We start from the raw sequence: 18,126 nt of genomic DNA, 5'->3' as shown, positions 1-18,126 counted from the left end.
AGGTAATTCACTTGAGATGTCTAGGATTGCATACCCAGCATCCAATAAAGGGACGGGGTGGTCATTTTTCCACGTGTAGCCGTATAGGGGGCGTGACCAAGCAGCCTTTTTTTTTTTCCATATATGTATACAAATTATTTTATTCCTTGGCATAGGGGGTTTGGCCAAGCATCCAATATATATATATATGGGGCGCTGTTCTCTGTGCAGCATCGTAGGCTACGCCCAGGCAATGGGGGTGGGCGCAATGACCACCCTGTCCCCCCTGCACAGGCTGCCCATATGCCTGGGTGCAACTCGCGTGGCATAAAAAACATTCTCCCTATATATATATATATATATATATATATATATATATATATATATATATATATATATATATATATATAGGCGTGTTCTGGGGGTAGGGTGGTCATTTCACCCACCCCATGTGCCTAGGCACAGCTGCGCTACGACAAAAAGAACATTCTCCCATATATATATTTATGTTTACCAAAATATATATGGGAAGTAGTTCTCTGTCCGGGAGTGTGGCCTACACCAACACTTCCATGTGTCTATCTCTCTTCTCCTTAAAATTAGGGGGTAGAGGTGTCTTTTAACATGGGGAGGAGAGAGACAGACTCATGGGAGTGTTTGCGTAGGCCACACTCCTGGACAGAGATCTTTTTCCCTATATTTATATATTTCTTGGAGTAGGGGGCGAGACCAAGCATCCAAGATATATATATATCATATTATTATATAAGTGCATGAACTCATGTTTCGTGACTACTTTTTCACTTGACTTTATCATTCTTTTACTTTATCTTTTCCATTATATATTTTTTTCAAAATGTTGGTACCTTTTCTATTTTTTGTAATATTCAATTACTCATTAAAAAATTAATTTCCTTATTCCTCTCATCTCTCATGTTCCCTTCCTCATATCTCTCTCTCCTACTTTCCTTTTTATCCCCTCTCTCTTTTTAGAATATCTCACCCTTCCTAATACGGCCGCCCGGATCCACATCCTCTACTTCCAAAATTCCTACTTCCATCCTACTTCCAGCAGCTCATAGTGCACCACCTGGCCTCACCAGCATCCAACGGATGATATTGAATGCATTCAAAATATTTTGAAAACATCATGAGATCCTATTTGAACCACATTGAACCCCAAATCAAACCCACCCGACCGGTTCGGTTCATCAACCCAAACCCTTTTCACTCAAACTAAACCCAAACCTCTCATTTGCCTAGGGTTTCAAATCGATTTGGGGCCATCGTCTTCTTCCTCCCTCTCGGCTGCTCCACTCCAAGGCTTCTCCACCGGATTTGCAACTGCGTTTCTCAAGTTGCGACGAAAGACGCGTCTTCAACCTCTTCTGCTCTTCTTCCTCCATCGTGACGAAAGCTCAAGGAAACATATTATAACAATGATTTTAGGGTTTTAGGTGCTAGGTGATTTCCAAAAGAAAAAAAAGCAATGAATCATTCATCTACAAAAACAAAATAGTTGCAGCAGATTCATGAGAAATTTGTGTTTTTTTCTTTCTTAAATCCGAGAGAAAATGGAGGATTCTTTCCAGCTACTAATTTGTTGAAAAGACTCAAAAGCTAGAGCGAAAAAATGAGGAGAAAGTTTAGATTAAAGATTTTACCTTTTTTGGAATTTTTCTCAGCCTTCAATTCGTGTTAAGCAAAAGACCCAATTAGTGACAGAACAAACCTGTATTTTCTTATGGTTTTCTCTTCGAATTTTAAGAGAACTTATTCTACTCATGGTTGATGTAGTCCTAAATATGTTTCGAATAAGCCAATAGCAAGCACCCAACTTTGGAAGCATGAACACAGGGGCTCTGCCGTTCTCACTTGGCTCAAAATAGAGTTTTTGGATCGATGAATGTGAATGTGCCACTGACTTTGAAGATTGAAGACATGAAGCTTTGTAATTGCAGAGAAACAATTTCTTCCTGCTTATTACGAGTTGTCACAGTTAAAATTTTTATTTGTACATGTAGACTGGATCGTTGCTCAACCAACACCCATATCATATCCCTTGTCAAGCAACTAGAGAGAGAGGGATTAGACTTTGCTTCTAATAAAGCAAAAGTAAAAGAAAAAAAGAATAGAGGGCCAGAACCTCTGTTTGTTATGACAAATGAAGGCGGAAGAAATGTTACATGATAACAGCAAAAGGGCTTTCTATCATATGCTTCATGTTCAAGATTCTCAGAGGTAGTAGAGCTCGTCTGCGTCGGCTTGAAATCCATGGGAAGATGCAGACAAGAATGCTGTCCCCCAAAATAAATTATGGAGTTAACACTGTGATCAAATTTGTGGAAGGCTAAGCCTAACCCGATCTGGTGGAAGCAGAGAAGAAGGGAGCGATGGAGAGGATTTGGGAATTTTCCGGATTTCTCCTAAACAATCTGAAACCTAGGCGGATGAGAGGTTTGGGTTGATGAGCCGAACCGATTAGGTGGGTTTGATTTGAGGTTCAATGTGGTTCAAACAAGAACTCATGATGTTTTCAAAATATTTTGAACATATTCAATATCATTCGTTGGATGCTGGTGAGGCTAGGTGGCGTATTGTGAGCTGCTAGAAGTAGGATGGAAGTACGAGTTTGGAAGTAGAGGATGTGGATCCACGGCCGCCCATCCCAATCTTTATCTTTCTAAATTTCCTTCTTTATCCAAACCAACCCTCTCTTTCATTATCTTTTTTTTCCTTTTCTATTCTTTCCAAAATTATTGTTACCCTTACTAATTTTGTTAGATTTGACTTTTATCCCCCAACGGAATCGTGCATTCTCACCAATTTTTATCCTCTCCTGTTACAGCACGAGTCAACCCCCTCGAAAACTCCTCAAGCACTCTCATCTCTGTCTCTCTCTCCCCATCTCCCTCACCCTCTCCATAACTTTCCCTTTTGCTATGTGTTCTCTCTCCCTGTTCGGTCCTTGTTAAACATAGGGATCCAGTGATATCCCTTGTTTCGTCTTTTTATGACCATAAAAACTCACTCGTGGGTACTGAACCGGTGAGACTAAGATCTCTCTCTGCAATCACTCTCATCTCTCGCACATCTATCTCTCTCCTATCTCTCTCACCCTCTCCTTAACTTTCCTTTTCTACCGTCCCTCTCTACGGTTTACAGATTGTATTTTTGTAGTGCATTATGGGAGAAGATGCAATACATTGACAAGTGGTCTGTAGAAGATCTTTTTCACACTCTACCTAGCGTTGAAATGGGTTTTTGCCCCAACTTTTCTTTATTTCTTTTCACTCATGCATTAGATTTTTATGTGCTAAACAGATGTAGAGAGACAATGACTTGGACATAGGAAAACTGAATTTGCTGAACTGTAAGCACATGAGAATCTCTGGTCACCATATGAACTCTTTGGCTTGCAAATTTCTCTCTTTTGTGTTTATTACTCTTGTTTTCAGATTTATACTACTTCCTACTTTCCCCAGTTTTGGAGGGTTCTAACAGAACAACTTTTATCTTGTCCACAGCTCCAGTTCGCAATCAGACTCCAAATTTGGAGTTCGGAAAGATAAGTTCCTATAGGTTCCCTAGATTGTTTGGGGACTTCACAATCAGAAAATTGTTGTTGCAAGGGCTTGTCTGACTGCAAGGATGCTGAACAGAACACTGTTGATGCGTAACTTAAGTGCTTCATTGTTTTACAATGAATTCAAACTATCACAGCTTATTTCCTTTGATAAGATCTTTACTTTTGGAAGGTTTAATTCCCTCTGTAAAAGGGTTTGTGCATCTGGGTTGTTTCTCAGGTATTTCTATTCGAGCTAGAGCATTTGAGCTTCAAAAAGAAGTGGACTGTAGAGAGTGGTTTGAATCAATTGAGACAGATTAAAGAGGGTTCAACTGCTGATTACGTTGAGGTAATTTGAATCATTGGTGAGAATCCATTTTTGTCGCATGACTGTTGGCCTGTTAAGGATTATACCAACTTCTTTGAATGTTTAGTTTTTGTAGATGATATAGATGAGGAAGCCAAAAAAGTTGTCTAAGATTAAAGAAATGGGAAGTGGCTTGAGAATTGATGACTTTATTAGGAATAACTTTTCTACATCCCTTTTCTACATCCCTTTTCTAATCTTATAGTACTTGAGAGGACACAAAAATTCACCAGAATAGTTGTGCCAAGATCATGTGGCATGGATGTAAGATTGTTTTATTATGCCAATTATATTTTTTGGGGAAATCTGGGGGCCCCTCAGAATTGGATGATAGATATGTCTGGTTGTAAGTCTCCAAGTCATTAGCTATGGTACTGAAAACATCTCTTGCTGAAAGTACTGCAATTCTTTTGAACTCTAAAGATCCATTGGCCCCTCTTTTTTTCAATAATAGAATTGAACACTCTGGCTTCATGGGTTGTTATGTCTTCAAGGATATATTTTTTGTAAAGAAGAGTAATACATAATCACAAAGTTGTTCTCATTTCTGTAAGTTGTAAAAAAATTTAGTTCTTTTTTTATGATTAACGGGTTTTACTTGTATTCATATTCTCATAGAGAAGATTTGCCTTTTTTCCTTTATCTTGGCCAATGAAAGAGACTTAGAATTTTTTTTTTCTTTCAACATTTTGATTGATGTAGTAATGGAGAAAATATGAGTGCAAATGGAATGATCTGCTCACTTTTTTCTCAAACCAAACAAAAGTAATCTTTAATATTTATGTTCTTTACTTTTGACACCAAATGATCCAATTAACGTGTCACAGGCCAGAATCAGAACAATCGAAACTCCAGTACCTACATTTTCCCAATTCCCTCTGTAGTAGCATTGAGCTCTAACTTGATACAATCTCTTTAAAGTTGTTTGTGACTGAAATCTGAAACCAGTCCCCTTTTATGTAGAGCTGCTGCTTCCCGTTTCCAGCTTTTTCTTGTAGATCAGATTTGACTACCATGTCCTGCACTCTCAATCTTTTAGGTTAATCTTTCACTCTTCCCAATAAAACTGTTTGAACCCGTGAATTCCATTGGAACAAACTTCACCAATAACAACACAACAGCCTATACTCAGTGTTAATTGAAGATAAAGGGTACCAATAACTAGACCATGGACCACTTCAGTCTGGCTAATGGAGTGGGGTATTGAATAGAAATCGTTTTCCTTTACATTGTATAATACTTCAGTGAATTTAAGCTTTGTCGAGTTCTTAAAATCGAATTTGACATTGAAGAAATCGTTTGTATGTGGGTGAAAATTTTTTCATAATGGTTAAAAAAATTGTATTTTTGTTGAGGCCTTCTCTCATTTCCCCCCATTCCTCTCTCTTACACCTCTTCCATTCTCTCTCTCTCTCTCACTGTCGCCCGCTCACACATTCTTGCCCACGTGCATTTGCACGTGCAATTTTACTAGTATATATAAAAGCACGTTGTGTCAAATCTTTCAGTTACCTATTCTACCCTTAATTCTTATTTAAAATTCCATTCTTCAATTCTTAATCTTTATGTCGTTCTTTCTTATAATTTCATAATTTTAGGTACCCTTAGTATTAATTATTACTTTTTTTAATTAGTGGCAAATCAGAATTTGGAGACCAAAATCATTACCCACTTTCCTTTTTTACTTCCAAAACTCTTCTCTCCCCCCTTTTCTCTCTCTCTCACGTTGCCCTCTCTCTCTGTCTAAAATATTCCACTCCTCCTTATATGACCGCCCACCCCAATTTATATCTTTCCAAATTCTCTCCTAATCTCAGTTTCCTTATCAATAAAATCATAAAAGTTTAGTATGGCAAAGACGGTTCTCTTTCTCTCTTTTCTTCTCACATTGCTTTTAGTAATATTATATTCCTTATCAATAAACTCATAAAATGTTTTCACAAAAAAAAAAAAATTTCATAAAATTTTAGTATGGCTAAGACAGTTCTCTCTGTGATACAACCTCAGAATTACAGGTGGACATTGGTCAACAATTTGAAGATATAGCTCAGCAGCCCAGGGAGCAAGTTGATCAGCCTCAGCCAACAGAAGAAGCCTCTAGACAAAGAAGAGCTCTAGCTTGGCTTAAAGATTATGTGACTAGTTGAAGTGGGAATTGATCCAGTGAATTGAACTAGCCTTGCAAGATTGTTGATTCTCGAAGAAGCTACAAGTTGTTGGTGCACAAGTGGTGTACAAGTGGTTCAGTTAGTTAGCTATACAAGTTGTACTCAGTTAGTAGCTCCACAAGTTGTAATCAGTTAGTAGCTCCGTTAGTTAGTTGCTGTATTGTTAGATTAGGTAGCTTATAAATAATTCTTGTAAGTCATTAGAGGTAATCAATGAAAATACAGATTTTTCTTCCTTTGTTTTACATAATCTTCTTCTTCTACCTTCCTCCTAGGAGTTGAACTGCTGTTCAACTATTTTCTTCTTGTTCCCTAATCACATCACTGGTGCTTTCATTGAACTTCTATGGCGGATGACACTAGAGCGCAGAGGATAGAAGACACCATTTGTTCTCTTCTTGAGTTCAAGAAGGCTGCTGAATCACAATTATCGTTCTTACAACAGAGCAGTATGGAGATTAATCAGAACCTACAAACATTCATGGTTACTGTGGAGACAAGATTGAATGCTGTTCATCTTGATCACTCCGACATTCGCCAACACGCTGAGGATAATCACTTTAAACATTCATCTTCCACTTTTGTTCCTCAGATCCAACACATGCGCCTGGATGTGCCACGCTTTGACGGTTCCGATCCTACGGATTGGGCCTTTAAGGCTGAGCAATTTTTTGCTTACCACAACACCCCTGAGGACCAAAGATTGGTTATAGCTTCATTTCACATGGATGGAGCAGCATCTTCATGGTTTCAATGGATGCACAACAACAAGCTGCTTGGTTCTTGGCGTTCATTCTTGGAGGCTTTAGTTCGCAGATTTGGCCCTATAGCTTTTGATGATTACAGGGGTGCCCTGGCTAAACTTCAACAAACAGGGGATGTAGCTGCATATCAAGCACAATTTGAGCATTTGTCCAACAAGGTGACAGGTCTCTCTGAGCAATTCTTACTGAGCTTCTTCATATCTGGTTTAAAACCAGAGCTCAAACGAGAATTATTGATTGCTCAACCTGCAACTCTTTTGCAAGCAATGGCTATGGCAAGAATGCAAGAGGAAAAGTACAAAGAATTACATTCCCTATGGCCGAATCCCAATACAGGCCTCCTTCGACCACCTTCTAGTTTACCTGCACTATTACCAACTCCTCCGCCAACTCATCCATCTCAACTTCCCATTCGCAAGCTGAGCCCAACAGAGATGAGAACCCGCAGGGAGAAGGGGCTTTGTTTTAATTGTGATGAAAAATATACATGGGGTCACAAATGCAAGCCTCGATTTCTTCTGTTGCAGGTAGAAGAGGAGGGTGATACGGAATAGGTTGAGATTGCTGAAGAATTTATTTCAGAAGCTTCAGAGGTCAGCCTACATGCTTTATCAGGCAAATTCGCACCTTCAACTATCCGATTGATGGGATCTTGTGGTGACACCAAGCTGCAAGTGCTTATAGACAGTGGAAGCACTCATAACTTTGTGCAAGAGAGAGTGGCAGAACTTTTACAACTGCACATTGTTCCAATTAAAGAGTTTAAGGTGCTAATAGGTAATGGTGATTACCTGCTCTGTTCTAAGAAATGTCTTCCCATTACTTTGCAATTGCAGGGGCACACTTTTCAAAATGAATTATTTTTGCTACCAATTGAAGGGGCAGAGATAGTCTTGGGAATACAGTGGTTGGAACATCTTGGTCCTATCTTGACTGATTACAAAAGGCTTACAATGCAGTTTGATTGGGAGGGTCAACGAGTTCATTTGCAAGGGGAAATGGTTGTGAGGGATGAACCAATTTCTCATCATCAATTGACCAGACTAACAACTGGCCATTCTATAGCTACTTTCTTCCATTTGAAAATGGTGCCTGCTGCTTATTCCATTAAAATTGAAACAAAGGAACAAATTCCATCACCGATTGCAGATATATTGACAGAATTTTCAGCAAATTTTCATGAGCCTACACAGCTCCCTCCTCTAAGGGAATTCAATCACCGAAGACACTGATGGCCAGACGGAGGTGGTAAATAGTTGCTTAGAGTAATACCTTCGATGCTTTGCAGCGGATAACCCGAAGAAATGGTACAATTTTTTACCTTGGGCTGAGTTCTGGTATAACACCTCCAACCATACAAGTATCAAGATGTCTCCTTTTCAGGTTATGGGCGACTTCCACCTGTCATTCCATTTTATGTAGAGGGTAGTTCTTCCGTAGAGGCTGTTGATTTGGATCTTCAAGAGAGAGACCAGTTGCTGTACCAATTGAAAGGTCATTTACTCAAAACGCAGCAACGGATGAAGGCTTATGCAGATAACCATAGGAGGGAATTGGATTTTCAGGTTGGTGATTGGGTATGGCTTAAATTGCAGCCTTATCGACAGTTGTCTGTGACGTCTCGACCCAGCCAAAAAATTAGTAAGCATTACTATGGGCGATTTGAAGTGTTAGCCAAGATTGGACCAGTAGCTTATAAATTACAACTACCTTCTCAATCCTGGATCCATGATGTCTTTCATGTATCCCAGCTTAAGGCTTATTTTGGGACGATTCCTCCTGTTACAATTTAGCACTTACCTGCTATAAATTCTGCTGCTCAACCAGTAGTTGTACCGATGGCAGTTGTAGGCCAACGGCAAATCTGGGTGAATGAGAGACTTGTACCTCAAGTACTTGTTCAATGGCATGGATTGTTGTTAGAAGATGCAACTTGGGAAGATTTTAATAAATTCAAAGCTTTATATCCCAATCTCAACCTTGAGGGCAAGGTTTGTTTCAATGGGGTGGGGAGTGATGCAACCTCAGAATTACAGGTGGACATTGGTCAACAATTTGAAGATACAGCTCAGCAGCCCAGGGAGCAAGTTGATCAACCTCGGCCAACAGAAGAAGCCTCTAGACAAAGAAGAGCTCCAGCTTGGCTTACTGATTATGTGACTAGTTGAAGTGGGAATTGATCCAGTGAATTGAACTAGCCTTGCAAGATTGTTGATTCTAGAAGAAGCTACAAGTTGTTGGTGCACAAGTGGTGTACAAGTGGTTCAGTTAGTTAGCTATACAAGTTGTAATCAGTTAGTAGCTCCACAAGTTGTAATCAGTTAGTAGCTCCGTTAGTTAGTTGCTGTATTAATGTTAGATTGGGTAGCTTATAAATAATTCTTGTAAGTCATTAGAGGTAATCAATGAAAATACAGATTTTTCTTCCTCTGTTTTACAGAATCTTCTTCTTCTACTTCCTCCCAGGAGTTGAACTGCTGTTCAATTATTTTCTTCTTGTTCCCTAATCACATCACTCTGTCTCTTCTCTTTTTTTTGGTAAGAACTCTCTCTCTCTCTCTCTCTCTTTCTCGTCTCTTCTCAACCTTAATTAGTAAGAAATGTAAAATGAATCCCCTTCCACAGGAAACTATATTCCTTTTCACTGTGTCTTTGTGATTTCATCTTCACAAACTTTTTCACTATTGGCCTGTCGGTCTCCAGTCTTTTCTTCATTGCTGTTGTATTCCGCTATGGAGTCTCAAAATCTCTCTCTACTCCTTTAAGACCCAGAAATTACTGTCAACCCAAGTCCAGAAAAACAGTTTATCAAAAACCGCCTTGTTGGAGGGCGGAAATGAGGTCGCTTCTGCCGCTATTGTCGACATCACAACGAAGGATCTCTATGATAAGATCGAGTTCCTGGACGTGGATGGAGGGCCCTAGAAGCAGGGTTGGAGGGTGAACTACAGGGGCGATGAGTGGGATACAGAGAAGCTGAAGGTTTTTGTGGTTCCACATTCGCATAATGATCCAGGTTGGAAGCTCACTGTCGGCAAGTACTACGATCAGCAAAGCCGGCATATAATGGATACAATTGTAGAGACTCTGTCCAAGGTGAATAATTTGGTTCCTTCTTACCTTCCGGATTTCATAGTTTTAGTGGGAAAAAGAGAGGAAAAGATATGGTATTTAAAAAAAAACATAGCTATTCAAATGAAGTCGTCCTGGATTTCTGGATACATGGAATTAATTAATTTGGGATTTATATTTAACCGGTTGTTCAACACAATTCTAAGTTATAATTTTTCTAAGGAAGCTCTGGAATTGGAATTGTAGGATGAATGGCGCAAGTTTATATGGGAAGAAATGTCATATTTAGAGAGATGGTGGAGAGATGCATGCCTCAGCGGCTAAAAGAGAAGCTTTCCACAATTTAGCAAATAATGGGCAGTTAGAAATTGTTGGCGACGTTTGGGTGATGAATGACGAGGTAACTGCATGCATACATATGCATCATAAATACTGTGCTTATAAATGACCGGCAAATGCCTTATTTAGAATTTTTATAAAGTTTCCTTCTTGATTGCATTCATCTTCATTTCCTGCATCTTGTGTACACTTGTTGCTTTCAGAAAATTACTTAGAATATATTATCAATTTAAAGTGTTTCATCGGAATGCATATATGAGAAACCAAAGGTTTTACTGTTAAATTTCACTTGGTTTCTATCGAGTCAAAGAATAGCTTGAGCGCCACATTGATAAGTAAAGGAAGAATAACATGAATGTTTGTGTGGATCAAAATCACCGTCCCATCCAGAAGAGGTTTTAGAGAAAAACTAAAGATAATAGGAAACAGCTTAGCCAAAATTAGGAGAGTCTTTAGGTTCCCAATCTTGTAGCTGAATTGACTGGTTTAATGCTACTTAAGTCTTGAGGTTGGCTGGATTTATGTTCACTCTCTCTTAGTTTGGTTTCTACAACCGTTTTTTTTATTCTCTTTTTCAAATGTGAGATGAAAGGAGAATTCAATTCCAATTCGCATAAGAAGCAAGAGGTGGGAACATACAATAAAACATTTTTTCCACCTCCAAATCACATGGTATTTTTTGATCTGCTCGATTCTTCATCTTTCATGCCTTTTTTTTTTTTCTCTTTAACTATTTCTCAGTTTTCTTCCATTGTTACTGAGATCCACCAGGTAAGATTTTTGGATTTTTTTTAGCTTGCACGTGCACGTTTATTCTTTATCAAGGTTCTACAGGTTCTGCCCTTGCTTTTGATAGTGAGATGTCTGGTGGCATCTCTGACATTGTTGTGGGGGGCCTGGATGTATAGAATTCCTTCATTATTGGCAAAAGCATCACGGATTCTGGAAATCTAGCAGAAATTCGAGTCTCTCTAGCAGGGTTTTAAAACCAAGAATCAGTGACGGAATCGGCCCCTGCCGACACCGATGCAGATTGGATCCGAATCGACTGGAATCGGTCCCAATAACACTAGAATACGCTATAACTCACTGATTCATGGGGAATCTTGGCAAGAATATCCGATTTGTAATAGCAAAATCAGAATTGGTCTCGGCCAATTCCGATCCAATTCACTGATTTTTGAAACCTTGCTCCCTACACATTTTTTGAGTCTGTGTTCCTAGCATCATGTCCAGATCTCCAGAGCTCCGATTTAAATTCTTCATTGGCATGGTTGGCCTGGCATCTTCTGATGGTTATATCGTAGCCTTGTGAGATTTTCACTTTGCATATTCTTCCTTCTGGATCCTCTGTACAATGAAAGAGAAACTAGATGCCTGTTCAGTTCCTTCTTGAATTCAATTGAATTTTTCCTAATAAAATTCAGAATCTGAACCTTCAGTTCAATTTTCTCTTACTCTTTATCATACATCGCTGTCATGCCTAATCTGCAACTCAATTGTAGTCTCATTTCTTCATTCTTGTGTACAGTTCAACTTGATAGTTACATGTGTTAAAATTTTACTTATAAAATAACAGAAAAAAGTAAATTCTATTTGAAGAACATAAAAGGTTGAGAAAACAAGGTGAAAAATCTGGACTGGCGGTCAATTTTCTTAGGATATGGAACTAAAATGATATGTGACCTACCTATGGAACTATGAATACAACTTGACACAATCCTACAAGGAAATCAGAACTACAATTGGTCGGTCCTGCACCTAGCCTTATTATAAAATCATCATTAGCCCCCAACTTGAGTGGGAACCTCTACATGAACTTCCCAACCTGTCCAAAACTTAGAAATACTAAGTACCATTTGAAAGCTCAGTGTTTGGAAGAAGTTCAAGAAATGGATTGAACTATACGGTGTCTTATATTTGGGTTTTTCTAGCTGAATTGGACCCTCAATTATTGCAATCATTTGAGAAAGACCCCTAATGTCTCAAATTTGAATTCAGATACAAATCAAGATCACTAAGTTTTTTTCTTTTTTGTATACACTGTATCAGAAACTACACATTTGAGTCCAAAATAGCAATAGTAATTAAAAATAATGCTCTAACACATTAAACTGAAGCGGATCCAAGCCCATCTCTCTCTCTCTCTCTTCCGCTTGAGAAATGCCCACACATGCATTTGCACGTGCACGTTTGCTAGTATATATAAATATATATATGTGGTAGTTTTCTTGAATTACGCCAGATGGGTCTATCTTAAATTCTTATTATTTATTTGATCATCTATGGAACCACTTTTTATCTCGTTCTTAAAAATGGGACAAAACTTGGTTTTCATCTCAAGTTGTCTATGTATTCCTCACTTTTAAGGAGATCAGGTCCAACATAGTTCCTAAGACATTAAAGATGATATTTCTTTAATTGATCCAAATTAGTTAAGTATGGTAGTTCTACCCCGTCTAGGTCGACCGGGCAAACTGCTTTTCCAAGTAGGATTTCTACTATCGTGAATGGACCACTCCAATTTGGTTTGAATTTTCCTCTTGGATCATGAATGGGAGCCTTTGCCCCTTTAGAGCCAGATCACCAACCTCTAGTTAGCATGAGACCACTTTCTTGTTGAAAGGCTCTTGCTATCCTTTGTTGATATTTCTATATTATCCATGGCTTGTAATCTTTTTTCGCTTATTAGGTTTAGTTCCTTGAATTGGGATTTCTTCCATTTAGCTTCTGAAAACTCACTGGCTATGAGGGCTCGTAGGGAGGGACTTTCCAATTCCACTGGAAGTATTGCCTCCATGCCATATACCAATGAATATGGTGTTGCCCCAGTTGAAGTGCGTATGTATTTCATGTAGGCCCAGGGCCTCTCCCTTTAATTTTTTAACCTTTTTTGATAGTCCTTGTTTTTCAACAAAAAGTGAGATTTCCGAGCAATTTTTAAAGTTTTATTATGACACTAGGTATTGGTGGATTGGGTCATATAATCACATATTTTTCTTGGATGCAAATAAATCAACCTATGATTAATTGATGATAAAAATAACAAATCTACAAAATTTAGAGGCAGATCAACATTGCCATGGAGAAATAAAAACAATAAGGGAATGCCCTCCTAAACACCACTCCCCTATAAAAGTAAGGAGGTGCATAAGGTTTCAGCATTTACCATAATATTAGCTATTATTTACCTTATGACAATGTCAGCTATTATTTACCTTTATTATAGTTTGATTAACACTAATTAAAATTGAAGAAGAAGTACAATGGCAGAAATAATTGTTGGAATGGAAACCATTGTGGCACTAATGGTGTCTAGATCCTTTTTCCTATAAAGGATATTGCCAAAGAGTAAGGGAATCGGCTTAGTCAACAAGTCAATACCAAGTCATTTGGAATAAAGCAAGTCACAACTAGGGGGTGCAAGTTGTCCTTGACGGCCTGAACCCATCCGATCTATCTTGAGCCTGAACAGAGCCTTGGTTGAGATACCTTGGCCCTGAGGGTGGGTCAAGGCTGGGAATTTCTGGGCTTGAATCCTGGCTTGGCTGGGCCAAAGTTGAGGCCTAGAGCTGAGCTCAGTCCGGCCCAGCCCGGCCCAACCCTATCTTCTTCTTCTTCTTCTTCTTTGTCTTCTCCCTAGCCTGGCCCATCCCTTACATCTCCCTTCCCCCTTCCCATGAACAAGACCAATTAGGGTCAGCCCGGCCTTGAGGTGGGCAGGGTAGGATTTTTGGCCCTAAACCCAGCTAAGGGGACTCAAGATTAACATGGGTTTTCAAAAAGCCTGGCCCAACCCGACCCTGTTGTAACTGTTGCAACTCATGACTCACTATAGCGATCTGATTAGGAAACTGATTAACCCCAATTGAAATTGAACAATTCCCAAGTTGACCCATGTAGTTTTAGGTTTTGGAATATTCATAGTTCCATAGCTACACACATGATAAAAGATCAAAGAAAGATGAAGAAAGAGTGTCATTGGCATAATATGTTTTTATTTCCAAATAACAACATACTTCAGAGAAGACGGAGGAGTACATATGAGAAAGAAATAAACTGCCCCTTGACCTGCCTTTGTAGTTTGTATATAATCGAGGAAGTGCTAGTGCAATCTCTCCAGCTGCTTACATGTATATAATAGAGGTTGTGGTGGTGGTGGTGGTTGGGACTCTTACTGAGATGGAGGTGGAGGAGATAGTCAAGGTTGTGGTGGACGATTCTACTGATACTGATGTGGTGGAGATCCTTAAAGAGGAAGAGGAGGAGGTGGTGGTGGTGGTGACTTGTTTTAAAAAGGTAGCGGAGGTGGAAACTTCTTGTTGTACAACATTGACCGCGACTGCCGGAGGGGGTGGAGATCTGTGATAGTAGGAGGGAATTGCAGAAATTGACGACTCCGATAATGGAAACTGTGGTGAGTTGTAATAATTTGAAGGGGAAGGGAACATGGACGGTGGTTGTTTGTACTTGTGGCGAAAAGGCGGCGGCGAAGAAAAATGTGAAGGAGATGGAGAAGTATAACTGTAAGGATTAGTTGCTGCAACATCGGTGGCTATCAAGCAAATTGTCATTAAGTAAATCATGAAAAGCCGGAGCTGCGCCATCTCCGGTGACTTGAACCTGCCGGAAAGCTAATGAGTTTTTTGAAGGAACCAATGGAGAACAAAGGAAAAGCTTGATGACCTTGAATGAGAGAGAGAGCCAATAATACTTTGATAATTTATAAAGCAGGGTCTTCACTGTAGTCGTGGAATTTAATTGATGAGAGAGAATGTCTCGTGTACTGCACGTCTGAGGGTGTTTTCGTAATTAAACGTAGAACTTAAGCAAGCAGCCAATGGATTTCCATTGTTTTTTCTTTTTCTATTTTTATGCCAATATGAAGGGGATAAATAGGTGAGACGGTGATCAGTGATTGTGAGCCTTACATTATTTATATAGACTGAAAATTGATCTCCTAATAACCCCAAGGGGTTAGCACAGCTGGCTTGGAGGGGACATGAGACTCCGCCTCAGGAAGCGAGGTCTCGTGATCAAACCTTCGCCGTTGTATAATTTCTTGGGGCCACCCGTCTGAGGCTCACTAGGGCCCAGAAGCTCCCGGTTCGTGTGAGGCGCGGGGGTCATGTACGAGTCCAGGGGGGATTTAGTCGGCCTAAAGTTGGATTCCCTTCGTCTCCCAAAAAAAAAAAAAATTGAACTCCTAATCAAATTATGAAACTGAAAACCAACTCCTAGTATGAATAATAGTATTACAATGTTGCTGAAATAAAAAAATACAACAAATAACTAACTTTTCCTACTTGAACTAGGAATGAAGATAAGCCACAATTAAAAAAACCCTCAGATTGAGGAACAGAGGAAGTGTGTTGATATTATATGGTCTTACCTAACTACACTGAATTCCAGAAGAAACTTATCTTGTTTGTAGTTAGTTCAACGTATCCACTCCCGCATGAGGAAGTGTGTTGATATTATATGAATCTTGTCTTGTATTTTTTTCAAGGTATGCTTTGGAGATAGAAAAGTGTAGGCCAAAACTACAAACCATGGGATCAGGGCGGTTCATCTAGGCAAACTGATTATAAACCAATTAGGGTTTCACACCCCTGAAAAATCAATATACTGAAAATTAGGGTTTTGCACCCTGGGGCTAATCCATGGGAAGCCATGGATGCCCCTATTTAAATTTTTAGGGTTTTACATGGTTGCCCATGAAACCCTGGTGCACCCTAAATTCATTATTTCATGTTCCCCATAATTATGGGATCCGAACAAAAATAAAACAAACATCTCCGTTCTATCACATGGAGAGAGGGATCCATCCCATGCCTGAATGCGCAGCGGAAATAAATCGATTCGGGTTTCTTTCGCATCCCATGAATATTAAAAATTAATAACAATCAAAAGAAATTAACAGAATGTTGCTAACCTGGTGAGCCTTAAGTGTTGCTCCTCCAATAGACAGTGGTTCTTCCTCCAAGAAGCACTCCAAGCAAACAGATCTGAACCTCCAATGGTGCTACCAAGGTTCTCCAAGCCAATCCGAATGTATCTCCAACCAGACATGGGTTTCTAAAACCCTAGCTCTCAAAACTAGAGAGCAAGAAGAAGAGATCACAAGAGAGAGAGAGGGAGAGCCAAAAACGTGGGAGGGGGTGGCAGTGAAAAACGTGGAAGCCTTGCTACCCCTCCTGCATTTTGGCTTCTATTTATAGATGGGTTTTCAAAACCCTGATGGGAAGAATCCTTGTGAAAGTCTGACACTCTCTCTCCTGATTGGTTTTATCTGTTTATTTGAGAGTCCTTTACTTGGTGAAGAAGCAGAATCTAATAGGGAAAGTATTAATTAGTTACTTTATTTAATATTTATGGATAATTATAATTAGCACCATATCCAATAATTAAATAAAGAATCAATTAAAATAGCAAATTTCAAATAACTCCCTATATGATAACAATTTATCATATACAACCCCCCACTAATCAACACCATCATTATGGAATCTAGGGCATGTACACATGCACTGCCAAACCCCAATCCATAGTACATGTCCATATAAGAGCGTCTGTGCATCTGATCGGGTCCCGCAAAACTTGATAAAACACTTTGTTCAATAATTATAAATAATCTATTATTTTATGTAAAATAGATTTTTGCAAAACCATTTCCAAAACGGCACTGGATTCAGATTCCAATCCGACCATACACAGACAATCTCTATCTTGGTGTTCCCCAATCGGACAGTGGTAACCATGTTGAGTAACTCCTTCATTCACAAAGCGTTCATGCATTCCTAGAACACCGGCTTTGACTCACTTGAGTCTCAGTCATAGATGAACCAAAGAATGCGGTCACACTTTGTAGTAATAGGGTTCCCTCAGGCAAAAGGGTGTTGGTGACACATGTCCCTTCCTACATTTGACAGTAATACATGAGGGAATCGACAAAGCAGATTCTTTGCCAATACACACATCAACATGTGAGTACTCGCATTCGTACCCTGACATCACATGTCTAGACATACCCAATGCGACGACCATATGATAAGGGTGCCCAGCCCAAACCCTAGTTGTGACTACCATTTTAAGTATAACTTACGGACACATAATGCTCAAAAAGTTTATATTGCATGTGATAATATTACACTAAAATGTATAAAAGTTCAATACAAAGGTAAACCGGGTTGAACCGGACTGAACCGGGTTTGATGGACACACATATCCAACAAAAAGGAGGTGCTGTGTCTCATCTTCTTCCTTACCTATTTGCAGTCTTGGTTGCAGCCTTGGTTCTCACGGTAGTGACACTTGTATAGGATTAGGATAAGCGGTGTGGAGAGGAGAGGAATAGCAGTTTGGATGGGCCAAAACCCTGGAACTTGCCGACGCAGGGAGAGGAGAGGAATCGCAGTGGCAGGGTGAGGAGAGGAGAGGAGAAGATGAGGATACGGTTTCTCTCATCTAACGGTTCCTCTCTTAGGGTTTTTTGAAACCCATTTGGTTTGGCTTGGTTTGATAACCTAGATCGGTTGAGGTTTGTTGTGGAGATAATTAAGTGAAGATTTTAAAATTTGAAATTGTCTCCAAGAACCGTTAGATGTGCATCTATACACGTGGCACACAATGGGAGCGTGGCAGCCCGATGGCTGGCAAGGCCTTCGAAGTAGAGGATCTGGATCCACAATTTTACCCTTACTTCCTCCCCCCATAAAAAAAGAGAGTAAAATTTTACATGTTAAAAAATTTTCTAATGAAACAAACATTGGAACACTTTTTAACATTTAAATTTTTATACCTGAAAGTTTTTGAAGTGAAAAAAATCAAAGAAAAATTTCCCAGGTTAAATTTTACACAAAAACAAAC

This window comes from Telopea speciosissima, chromosome 10 (assembly GCF_018873765.1).
Source record: "Telopea speciosissima isolate NSW1024214 ecotype Mountain lineage chromosome 10, Tspe_v1, whole genome shotgun sequence".
NCBI classification, from domain to species: Eukaryota; Viridiplantae; Streptophyta; class Magnoliopsida; order Proteales; family Proteaceae; genus Telopea; species Telopea speciosissima.
This window is presented reverse-complemented; position numbering follows the sequence as displayed.